Raw genomic sequence first — 12,946 nt, 5'->3', positions numbered from 1 at the left:
TCTATTTCTCAGCGCGTACAGGAGGAGGAGGAGGAGCATGAGGAGGATGAGGAGGAGGGGGAAGAGACAGCTTGGCCCGCTGCTGACGGTACACCGGCTGATTGCCTGTCATCCTTTCAGCGTGTATGGCCTGAGGAGGAGGAGGAGGAGGAGGAGGATCCTGAAAGTGATCTTCCTAGTGAAGACAGCCATGTGTTGCGTACAGGTACCCTGGCACACATGGCTGACTTCATGTTAGGATGCCTTTCTCGTGACCCTCGCGTTGCACGCATTCTGGCCACTACGGATTACTGGGTGTACACACTGCTCGATCCACGGTATAAGGAGAACCTGCCCACTCTGATTCCCGAAGAGGAAAGGGGTTCGAGAGTGTTGCTATACCACAGGACCCTTGCGGACAAGCTGATGGTAAAATTCCCAGCCGACAGCGCTAGTGGCAGAAGGCGCAGTTCCGAGGGCCATGTTGCAGGGGATGTGCGTAGATCGAGCAGCATGTACATCCCAGGCAGTGCAACAGTCTTTAAGGGCCTGGCCAGCTTTATGGCTCCCCACCAAGACTGTGTCACCGCTCCCCAGTCACGGCTGAGTCGGCGGGAGCACTGCAAAAGGATGGTGAGGGAGTACGTAGCGGATCGCACGACCATCCTTGGTGACGCCTCTGCCCCCTACAACTACTGGGTGTCGAAGCTGGACACGTGGCCTGAACTAGCCCTGTATGCCCTTGAGGTGCTTGCTTGTCCTGCGGCTAGCGTCTTGTCGGAGAGGGTGTTTAGTGCGGCTGGGGGAATCATCACCGATAAGCGTAGCCGCTTGTCAACCGACAGTGCCGACAGGCTAACACTCATCAAGATGAACAAAGGCTGGATTTCCCCAGACTTCTGTTCTCCACCAGCGGACAGCAGCGATACGTAAGCAATACGTAGGCTGCACCCGCGGATGGAAGCTACGTTCTCTCTCACCATCCAAAACGGGGACATTTCTGCTTCATCAATCTGTGTCTAATATTCCTCCTCCTCCTCCTCCTGCTCCTCCTCCTGAAACCTCACGTAATCACGCTGAACGGGCAATTTTTCTTAGGGCCACAAGGCTCACTCAAATAATTTTTCTGAACAATTTTTCTAAGTTTCAATTAGCTTAAAAGCGTTGGAACTTTAACTTGAACCAATTTTTCGTTACACTGGGCTGCCTCCAGGCCTAGTTACCACTTAAGCCACATTAACCAAAGCGATTCACCTGCCATCTTGATTGGGCATGGCCAATTTTTACTGAGGTACATTAGTACTGTTGGTACACCAATTTTTTGGGGCCCTCACCTACAGTGTAATCATAGTAATTTCTATGTTCTTCGCCTGCACTCATGGTACAGAAAGGTGTGTGGGGTTGGCCTACAGTTTAGCTACATAAATGTCACTTGTGCCTTGGCTATACTAAGGCTACTGAAATGGAACGAAGACTGCGCTCCCGCTATACTGCTGCTTCAGAATTGTTACTGGGGCCTGTCTTGAGTGCTACTATTGCTTACATGGAACGAAGACTGCGCTCCCGCTATACTGCTGCTTCAGAATTGTTACTGGGGCCTGTCTTGAGTGCTACTATTGCTTACATGGAACGAAGACTGCGCTCCCGCTATACTGCTGCTTCAGAATTGTTACTGGGGCCTGTCTTGAGTGCTACTATTGCTTACATGGAACGAAGACTGCGCTCCCGCTATACTGCTGCTTCAGAATTGTTACTGGGGCCTGTCTTGAGTGCTACTATTGCTTACATGGAACGAAGACTGCGCTCCCGCTATACTGCTGCTTCAGAATTGTTACTGGGGCCTGTCTTGAGTGCTACTATTGCTTACATGGAACGGACACGTGGAGAGGACACGTAGTGCCTCAAAAACATCCCCCTCCTCCTCCAACAGGGAAAACATTGTTGGCAAATGCCTTTGCATTGGTTCGTCTGGCGGCAGTCCAAGAATTTCACCTTTACCGACACTACTAGAGAGCCCCCCCACCATCCCCCCGCCACGGCCCACTTAATCCTGGCCACATTCCGAAAACCAACAAAATACAACCGTGGTACTAGGTCCGCAGTCACCACCACATTACCACCAACGCGGTTACTGTTAAGGTGCATATAACCACGGACACGTGGAGAGGACACGTAGTGCCTCAAAAACATCCCCCTCCTCCTCCAACAGGGAAAACATTGTTGGCAAATGCCTTTGCATTGGTTCGTCTGGCGGCAGTCCAAGAATTTCACCTTTACCGACACTACTAGAGAGCCCCCCCACCATCCCCCCACCACGGCCCACTTAATCCTGGCCACATTCCGAAAACCAACAAAATACAACCGTGGTACTAGGTCCGCAGTCACCACCACATTACCACCAACGCGGTTACTGTTAAGGTGCATATAACCACGGACACGTGGAGAGGACACGTAGTGCCTCAAAAACATCCCCCTCCTCCTCCAACAGGGAAAACATTCTTGGCAAATGTCTTTGCATTGCTTCGTCTGGTGGCAGTCCAAGAATTTCACCTTTACCGACACAACGAGAGCCCCCACACCATCCCCCCGCCACGGCCCACTTAATCCTGGCCGCATTCCGAAAACCAACAAAATACAACCGTGGTACTAGGTCCGCAGTCACCACCACATTACCACCAACGCGGTTACTGTTAAGGTGCATATAACCAGTCTGACTGGGGCATGCAGACACCTTGACAGAATGAATAGTGTGTGGCACATAGGTTCCCCATTGCTATGCCCACGTGTGCAGCTCCTGATGGCGGTGGCACAGGATTGTATTTCTCATTGCTTCTGTACAGCATTGTGGGCTATCGCCCCGCCCCTATTAAAGAGGGTCGCTACCTAGCCGTGCCAACCCTGTGCAGTGTGTGCCTGCGGTCCCTCGTCGTGGCAGACGCACTTCTAAATAGACGTGAGGGTGGTGTGGCATGAGGGCAGCTGAAGGCTGCGCAGGGACAGTTTGGTGTGCGCTGTGGGGGGGAGGGGGTGCGGTTGGGCAGCATGTAACTCAGGAGAAGTGGCAGTGGAGTGTCATGCAGGCAGTGATTGTGCTTTGTTGGAGGTAGTGTGGTGCTTAGCAAAGGTATGCCATGCTAATGAGCGCTTTTCAGAAGTAAAAGTTGTTGGGAGGGGGGGGGGGCCCACTCTTGCCGCTATTGTGGCTTAATAGTGGGACCTGTGAACTTAGGATGCAGCCCAACATGTAGCCCCTCGCCTGCCCTATCCGTCACTGTGTCATTCCCATCACTTTCCTGAATTGCCCAGATTTTCACACATGAAAACCTTAGCGAGCATCGGCGAAATACAAAAATGTTCCGGTCGCCCATTGACTTCAATGGGGTTCGTTGTTCGAAACGAACCCTCGAGCATCACGGGAAGTTCGTTACGAATAACGAACACCCGAACATTTTGGTGTTCGCTCATCTCTATTGCTGACCCAAGGAAAACCCACTTGATTTTATGTTGCACTGCAGGGTCACAAGTCTAATTTCCATAAGGAAAGCTCCAATTGTGAAAGGGCCAGTTGTGTCTATCACCTATATTATGGCTCTGTTTTGTACAATGTATTGATATGCTGTACCTAATAGGAACTGATTGGCTGGATACTATTCAGCTACTGCTCAGTGCTTTGAATTAGAGCAGTTTCACACCTGCATTGGCCGTTACACCTTCCTGCTCCATTCAGGGAGTAGGAAAGGGGCATCCCTGCAGATGAATGGCTCCATCCTAGGCTCATTCAAATCGTGGCTAAAAATTGCATGAACGCGTGGCCAAAAATTGCATGACTGAGAGAAAGCTGCGACCAAACCATGGCTAAATCTTGCATTTTTTCGCCCATTCACAGCCGGGCTTCGGGCGGACGGGGGCAAAGAGTTCAGCGATGCTAAGCTGTCTCACCCTCCCTTTGCCAACTGTTCATAGCAATAGAAGCTCCCAGAGAAGCCTATGGGAGCTGCCGGCAAAGGGATGGGGAAGTAGTATAGCCCTGTAGCTCCCATGGGCTTCTATGGGAGCTGTCGGCTGATTGCGGTCAAAAGATAGGACAAGACTTCTCTTTTCGGGCCAAACGTAAAAACAGCTGTCTGGCATCGGCAGCGTTTGTGCTATGTTTTCCAGTTGGCCAATTTTACGCACCAAAAAATTGGCCATCTGAACGAATGCATTGGAATCCAATGGTCGCGATTTTCGGCCAACGTTTTATATAAAACGTTCATGTGAATGAGGCCTTAGGATGGAACAGAACCGTGCCGAATGGACTCCGTTGGCTATGAAGGGATCTGTTCACTTTCTGCTCAGCTTTCAGCCAGAAGAAAAAGTGCTACATGGATTGCTTTTCCTTCTGGCATTTTGTGCCAGATCTGCAATGCAACCTCCGACTGCTTTATTCTGGAGCAGCTGTTCCACAGATGATCTACCGTCAAATATTTTTTGACTGCATAGATTTTTCCGTATTTTGCAACCATGGAGACATGAAGGTCTGAACAAGACGGTGGATTTTTTCTTCCATTTTTAAAATCTAGATTTATAAGTTGAAATGGACAAAGGGCTCATTTCAATATAACTACATTTCTGCAGTAGATCTTGTAGATGGAAGATGTTTTTATTGCCTTGTTTTAATTTTTTTTTAGAAATAGAACAAAACATTCTTGTTGTTAAGTGGGTAAGCGGGCAGGCAGGCATGACAGATTTACCAAGTTTGAAAATGCCAACTATTAACTGGCAATCTGGTTGTTTCAACAAACAACAAAGAAAATGTTAGGTCAGGATTTTGGAGCACTTAGAGAACAGTATTATTTTAAACTGAAGAATTTTTTTTTTGTAAAATATAGTGTTTTAAAAAATTTGCCTTGCTGCAGATTCACCACACTGGCTGCAGAGTTCCTTTTGTACATCACAGTAATGCTAGTTCCACATGGGTGATCGCACGGGAGATGACAGCGCTTTTAAGGTAATGTATTCGTTTTTTATAGTTCTTTTTTCTACAGTTAGCGCTAATGCCCACGGCCAGATTTTTGCCATTTTCATGCTGCGGAATTCCGCAGCATGAAAGAAACCGCAGCATGCTCTATTTACCGCTGGAACACGCGCGGCTGGCTTCCATTGTAGTCAATAGAAGCCAGCTGTCAAGCTATACTTCCGCTGTAGCACAGCGGAAGTATCGCGTGAATACGCATCCCCGCCCACCGCCGGCCGTGTCATCCTGCACAGCCCACGTGTACCGCGCTGTACTGCGCATGCGCGCTGACCAGCCAGGTGGGACTTGTACAGCGGATCCAAAGTGGTGAGTGTGGGGGTTTTGGGGGGTGCTGTGGCATACTCAGCTGCGATTTTCCACTGGCGAAGTCCTTCACGGCTGTGGGCATGAGATCTTATGGATCAGGGTAGGACTTATATTTCAAGCCCACCCCCTCAAAAAAAATTCTCAGCACGTGGAATTCCCTTACACTGCTGTCACAGCAGTGGCAGAGGATGGGGATCATCCCCCATCGATTTTAATGGGGCCGACGGCCCTATTTTAAAAAAAACAATGAACATGCTGCAATTTTGTTTTCACGCCTCATCACAAGCGTTAAAACATCACACATGTGAATGGAGCCATTGGAAACCATTGGCTTCATAATTTTGCAATTTCTTGCAGCCTCGCAGAGCTGGGAAATTGTGCAATTTCGTCACCAATGTGAAGGTGCCCTTAGGGTATACTCACAGTAAAATGTTGCGGTTTTCCCCCAATATTATCATTTTGTTCCTGCAGGTCTTAACACCCTCTTTGTCAGATAGGTAGGACTACAGTCGGATAATTAAAAAAATAATTTCAGAACAAAATTACTTTTTGTAAAGTTTTATTTTTAGACAGACCCTCAGCAAAAAATAGGACTCTGATCAGGTTGTGATTATGCTAGTAGGGACTGTGATACAATATTACATGCCACAGTGACCATATAGTGGTAGGTACCAATTCGAACACTTTCACTCTGCAGATAATATATAGTTAAGTCTAGCGACTAACAGGTGAGGCTATCTGTTATTGGAGCCGTTCTCTATCCTTCTCCTTGTCATTCTGCCCAAACCACCATGATGATCTCTCCCGATGACTGCAAAGTTTACTGCTGAGACATCTTTGGCTTCTTGCTTTTGCAACCATTTCAAGCCCCTGTAACAGTGACAACCATAGACGCACATAACAATGACAGCCATAGATCTTCCCCTAAGGGCTCCTTTAGACAACTGTATTTTGGTGCACAAAATTTGGCCATATAATACTCAGGGAATAGAAACCATTGATTGGGTTTGTTCTCCTCTCCGTATTGTGCACGCACGTATCTCGCGAGTGGAAAAAAATGGTACCTGCTCTATTTTTCTATATAATTGAACACCAAGAGCCCCATAGACATCTATGGGAGGCGCCCAAATGTGTGTGCAAAATGCAGAAACGTGCAATACACTGTGCAATTCCATAACAAAGAAAACACATCTAGAACTCATTAAGCTAAATACCCTTTTAAATAAGGGTTGGGGTGTTTTGCGTGCGCATGTGAGCTGGCGCTGGGTGTGTAAAAAGCACAGTATTATGCGCCAATATGCACAGAATCAAAGTTGCCCTAGGGCTTCTTTCACACAGGCGTAAAGATTGTCAGCCACCTGTGTCATGGCCGCAGCGCGGCCAAAAATTGCATGAACAGGTATTAAAACTCCCATTTTAACGCCTGTGTAGACGGCCAAGTGTGGCGATTATAGGCTGCACCCGGAAAACCGTCGGGCGGAGGGACACAGTTTAGCTCTACTGAACTGCCTCCCCCTTCCTGCCCCCTCACCGGCTGTTGGCAAGTGGAGGGGGCGGGGTGCGGCAAGAGCTAGTGTGCTAAACTCCCGCCCCCCTCTCTGACCCTTGTCGGCTGTCAGCAATGGGAAGGGGCGGGATGGGGCAGGAGCTTAAAACACTAGCTCTTGCCCTATCCTGTCTCCTCCCATTACAGATAGCTGGCAAGGGGCGGAGATGAAGGGGGTAGGAGTTTAGTAGACACAGCTACCGACAGCTTTGATAGGCTTCAATATAAGTCTTTGGGACTGGCCGTATTCCAGACCGAAAAGATAGTTCCATATGCACTATCTTGCCAACCGGCCATTTTTACGCATCAGGAATACGCCCATCTGAACTGATGCATTGGTTTCCAATGCATCAGATGGGGAGCTCATATTGGCCGGCTGTGAAAACGTGGCCGATATACGCTCATGTGAAAGAGCCTTATCAGTGAGGTTTCGAGATACATATATATTTTGTGAATCAAATGCAGTGGAAACATGAAGGGCAAAACCAATTATACATTAAAAACCTAGATATTAGGGGAAACTAAATACTACCTTCAAAAAGGTACCTTACAAAACTTGATGGGACATATTTATTATGGCACCCAAAGGAATTCTGAAATCCAAAAGTGACAATTTTGGTGCATGTGCAAAACTACGACGGCGACTTTTTGGCTATTTATGTTGCATTCTGCCACTTTTCTAAAAAGTGGATGGGACCAAGCTGTAGGGGGCATGGGCCATCACTTTTTCAATAATCTACTCCAGAAACTGGTGTAAATTATTGCGCTTTACGATTTGTCGCAGGTAGATGGTCGCAGGGTTGACTTATTTATATAAACATACTCCTATGTGTCTTAATAAAAAAATATCTAAGAATTACCCAACAAATACATTTCGGTCACAGTAGCAGCATGCTGACCCCATAAATAACCCTGTCCACTCCTCATCTCCATGTCACTGCGAGAATCAAACTGGACATCCCCTTTAATTGCTCCAGTCTACATTTTCCCAGAGTTTGCAATTAGCAGCTGAAATATAATTTGCTGTCTCCATAATTCAGCACAGAGGAAACATTTCTGTATTTCATCAGCTGTTTTTCACAAAATAAACACAATGTAACTGTAAGAAAAAAGCAAATCTGTAGATATTTTCTCCTTCGCAAATGTTCTGTAATTTATCATTACACTCCAAGAAAGTCACCATAAACAGTCATCTCCAAATGGTGAATTAAACAAGATTGTTCTTCCCTTGTCACAGTGATGAAGGACTTGTGGGCTATATTCATAACAAACACATCATTAGTGTACATATATTTAAGCTGATTATTTCATTCAACGCTGAAGATGTTAGGCTAAAAGAATAAGAGGATGAAATTACCCTTCGGAATTTTTTTAAATACCAGGTTCTGTGTCTTGTTTAGATTCCCAATCATTTCCATGGAAATATTGCAAACCTTTTATCAGCTAAAAACAGTGACAATTCTAAAATATAAAACCTTATGAACTGTTGAAAATAAGTATGTAATACACTTTAGGCACACCCATGTTTTCAGGTAACTGAAATACGTTGCCTTCTATACACATGAAGAATAACACTATTCCTGGCCATTATATGACTTGTTGTCGCGGCTTGTCGGTCATGACAGCGTTGTGGCATGGTGGCCTTGACACAGGCCAAGACCTGTTGTTTTGTTAGGCAGTACAAGGGTCAATGCATCATGTACAGAGACTGCTGGGTGCTGTCTCTCTTTGCTGCATGATGCATGCTGGATTAGTCATGCCTGGAAGAAGGTGTGGTTCTCTAACTGCTCTGCCAGTCCTCAGGCATGGAGCAGCCTTATAGTCTCACCCCTTACTTTGCTCAGTGCTGCTTATTTAGCTCCATGGAGGAGTAGTGGAGAGTCAAGCTCCTCTGTGCTGGATTTACTGCTACTTCAGATAAGTTGCTGCGGTTTACTTTTCAGTTGTGTTTTCTGTTTGCATTTCTGTATTGTGTTGCTATTTGAATCATTGCTCCAGTGGCCTCTAAAGGGGCAATCAAGGCCCAGGAAGAAGATCGTGGGGCCGCCTCTATCGAGGCGATTACTCCGTTTCTAGGCAGGAACTCTTCACACCCATGCTTGGTTAGGGCCAGGCTTCTTTCTTCCCGGAGTGGTGTTACTGTTCAGCATAGCGTGATGCGCACTGTTCTACAGTGCATAGTAATATTCAACTACAGTGGTTGTGAACGTCACCCTGCATCTGTGCTGAGCGTGGTGCTTGTGTGCTGCACAGACGTGACACTTAAATCCTGCATTTAGCACCATTTTTTCCTTCCCAGGTTGCATCTAGAATATGGTGCGGAAAAAGGAGTGGAGCTGCCTCAGTAGAGGCCGGGCGCAGTGAAGATGCATTGTTCTTTGTCTTATTTGAGTATCTTAGTGTTGAAGTGACAAGAGAGGTATGTGTATGGAATGCCAGGTGCAGCCAACCCAGGAAACATTCCACCTGTAGGTAGACATACTAGTAATTATTAGGAAATTATAGTACCAGTGTTTCTGGTTGTGCAATGCGCCACACAGCTCTACCACATGCATGTCACACACACAGCACTGCTACATACATTGTTCATGCCATACAACAGGGATCAGAAGCAGCACAGCACTGGAGATGATGGACCTGTGATGACGTCACCGTCATGCTCCGCCCCTGATCACATGACGGTAGGGAGGATACTAGGGGAAACATGAGGTAAGAGGAAATCAAGAAGAACCAAAAATAATCACATATCAATGGGATATATACAGTTAAAAGCTAATATTAACAAGGAGAATAGTGTAAATAAATAATGGCCATAACATAGATAAGTAGTAAGCGAAATTGTCACCTGCTAGTATATGATAGGGTAGATTGTAACAGTACTAGTGAAAGGATAATATACGTATAAAATGCATAGTAAAGTATATTACATAAAAGACATAATAAAACATAGTGAAAGGTAGAAAAACAAACAGGTAAAATAGTGATAATAGTAGCAATAACAATAATAATGGCGAAAGGGTATATCAGTATGTAAAGTTAGCATGAGTGAAAACAGCCTAGTTAATGACGATGGATGATGGTAGAAAACATATGTCATAATGCAAATAGTCAATTGGAGAGGTATTATATTAATACTCATAACCATCTTCAACCACCATGTATAATGGGCATTAGTATCAACCCTTCATTCTCCTAGACCACCAGAAAAGTAGGTATTATATACTAATGCACTCTAGATCTCCAGGGATGTTATTGGAATGCTTCCACTAAACCTTCCTACAGGTGGTAAAAATGTGTGAGATGGTACCTGTACACAGTTGGCTAAGTGACTATAAAATGGGGGCTGGGGGCAACTTTTATGGCTTCTGTTGTGGGCACCAACACACTAGAAAGCCCACTACCACACTTACAAATCCTGGGTTTGCCGCTGTCATTCTGAAAAAGTTTGGCTGTTTCTGGTCTCTATTAGACTAACCCAATAATCCGTTCCCAGCCTCTTAGGGTATGTTCATCAAGTGGAACTTGACATGGATTTTGAACCAGATTCACTGTGGGTTTTTAAAGGGGTTGTCTCGCGGCAGCAAGTGGGGTTATACACTTCTGTATGGCCATATTAATGCACTTTGTAATATACATCGTGCATTAAATATGAGCCATACAGAAGTTATCCACTTACCTTCCCTGCGCTGGCGTCCCCGTCTCCATGGCTCCGTCTAACTTCAGCGTCTAATCGCACGATTAGACGCGCTTGCGCAGAAGGGTCTTCTGCCTTCGGGTCTGTCCGGCAGCAGCGGCGTTCTGGCTCCGCCCCTTCTACGCGTCATCGCGTAGCTCCGCCCCGTCATGTGTGCCGATTCCAGCCAATCAGGAGGCTGGAATCGGCACACGTGACGGGGCGGAGCTACGTGATGATGCGTAGAAGGGGCGGAGCCAGAACGCCGCTGCTGCCGGACAGACCCGAAGGCAGAAGACCCTTCTGCGCAAGCGCGTCTAATCGGGCGATTAGACGCTGAAGTTAGACGGAGCCATGGAGACGGGGACGCCAGCGCAGGGAAGGTAAGTGGATAACTTCTGTATGGCTCATATTTAATGCACGATGTATATTACAAAGTGCATTAATATGGCCATACAGAAGTGCTTAACCCCATTTGCTGCCGCGAGACAACCCCTTTAAGCTATGGAAAATGCTTAGCAAATCCGCCATATGTGAACAAACTTTAAAAGGAGTTTTCTGCAACTTTAAATATTGATAATGTATCCCTAGGTTAGATCTTGAATATCAGCTGTTTGATATGGCTGTGACTCTCAGTGAGTAATGTAGGATCTTCAAACTACTAACGGCCACTGCCCGTAAAATTTGTATGTGTGTGTGACGTGCGAGTTACATGCAGAGCCTGACAGCAACTGTGATATCAGTTATTACCAGCTCTTAGCTCCGTCCCCCGATCACGTGATGGTGACATGATCACAGGTCCTTTATCGTCCTTTTGCAGTGAATGAGGAATTATGGGCAGACTACATACCCCACAAACCCCTGCAGTCTCAGTTGCTATGGATACAGCAGTACTCACTCTGGCAGTTTGTAGCTGGTTGTAAGATAGCTGCACATCTGTGTGGAGACTCCAATAAATGACACCTCACAAATGTCCACATACATAGCTGGCAATGCATATTGACCAACAGCATTTAAGCATAGTCCTTCCCGACTATCTTCACATCTCCTGAACGTGATATCATGTCATCCCAAGTGCTAATGCCGCCAACACCAGTCCAGCCTTCAGCTAATCGTCAACCGTTGTCCAGTGTTGGAGCTAACGATTGCTGTTGTGCAAACATGTCACCACAGACGGTTCAACACCGCTGTGAAGGTAATGCAGCTTACATGACACAGCGGTAAGCCACGATTTCACTTCAACCACCAGCTGAAGTTCGAAAAACACATGCAGCTCATATGCGAAAGCTACGAGCGAACATGTCTCCTTGGCGAGCTGCTGAAGTTTGTAAATCGCATGTAACTCATATGCAAAAGCAAAGTAGCAGATCTGTGTGTGTGACGTGCATGTAGCAGCGCTGTGTGTGTGACATGAAAGTAGCGGAGCTGTGTGTGTGATGTGCATGTAGCAGAGCTGTGTAGTGCATTGCACCATCAGAAACACTGGTACTATAATTTTCTAATAATTACTAGTCATTGTATACCAGGTACAATGCTGTACATTGTGTAGTCTGATATGGCAGCTCAGTCCTATTCACTTGAATGGGACTGAGAGGTATAAAAACCCTGTGACCAATGAAAGTGACATCACATGCTTATCCCAGCAATGCAGTCCCTTCAAACAGCCGATTGGCAGAAATGATGGGGATTCAGACCCCTACTGATCTTATATTGATGGCCAATCCTGAGGATAGGTCATCAGTTCTTGTGGGACACCCGCTGCACGGGATCCCCAGTAATCGTCCAGTCAGCTGTCAGTGCAGCAGGACCAGAGGTTGTCATAGGGAACAGGAGTGAAAGTGTCATATCTGGCTTCACTCCCACTTAAATCAATGGGAACAAAACCGGCTATTACATCTCCTCTGCCTCTGACACCGGGGTCAGACATGGCATGGTAATGTCCGGCCCCGTTGCCCTGACAGTGAGCTGAGCTATCAGCTTATTGGTGGGGATCCTGAGAGGCGGTTCCCCAGTGATTGACTATTATTGAACAGATTTGCCCAGAAAACCCCATTAGGTCCTGGAAATCCCGTAATACTTTTCAAAAATTCTTGCATTCGCTAATTCTAATTCTCTGATCTAGAACTTTCTCCGTCCTCCTATTTACCAATATAGAAATATTTCAGCATATTCTCACTGTCATTTCCCGGGACGAATCACCTAATTAGTATGCAAAAAAAAAAAGAAAAACTCACATCTGCCTCCTTAGAATTTTTTTTTTACTTAGAACTTGCACCTGTCTGAAACAATGATGAATTGTAATGCACAATCTTTGTTCACTCATTTGTCTGATAACGACTTCTCTGATAATAATTAATTTGCATATTTAATTTCCTCAGTTTTGAAGGAGCACTTATGAACCTTTCCCTAATTATTACACATTTTT

Source organism: Eleutherodactylus coqui, chromosome 12 (genome assembly GCF_035609145.1).
Source record: "Eleutherodactylus coqui strain aEleCoq1 chromosome 12, aEleCoq1.hap1, whole genome shotgun sequence".
In the NCBI taxonomy this organism is placed as follows: domain Eukaryota; kingdom Metazoa; phylum Chordata; class Amphibia; order Anura; family Eleutherodactylidae; genus Eleutherodactylus; species Eleutherodactylus coqui.
This window is presented reverse-complemented; position numbering follows the sequence as displayed.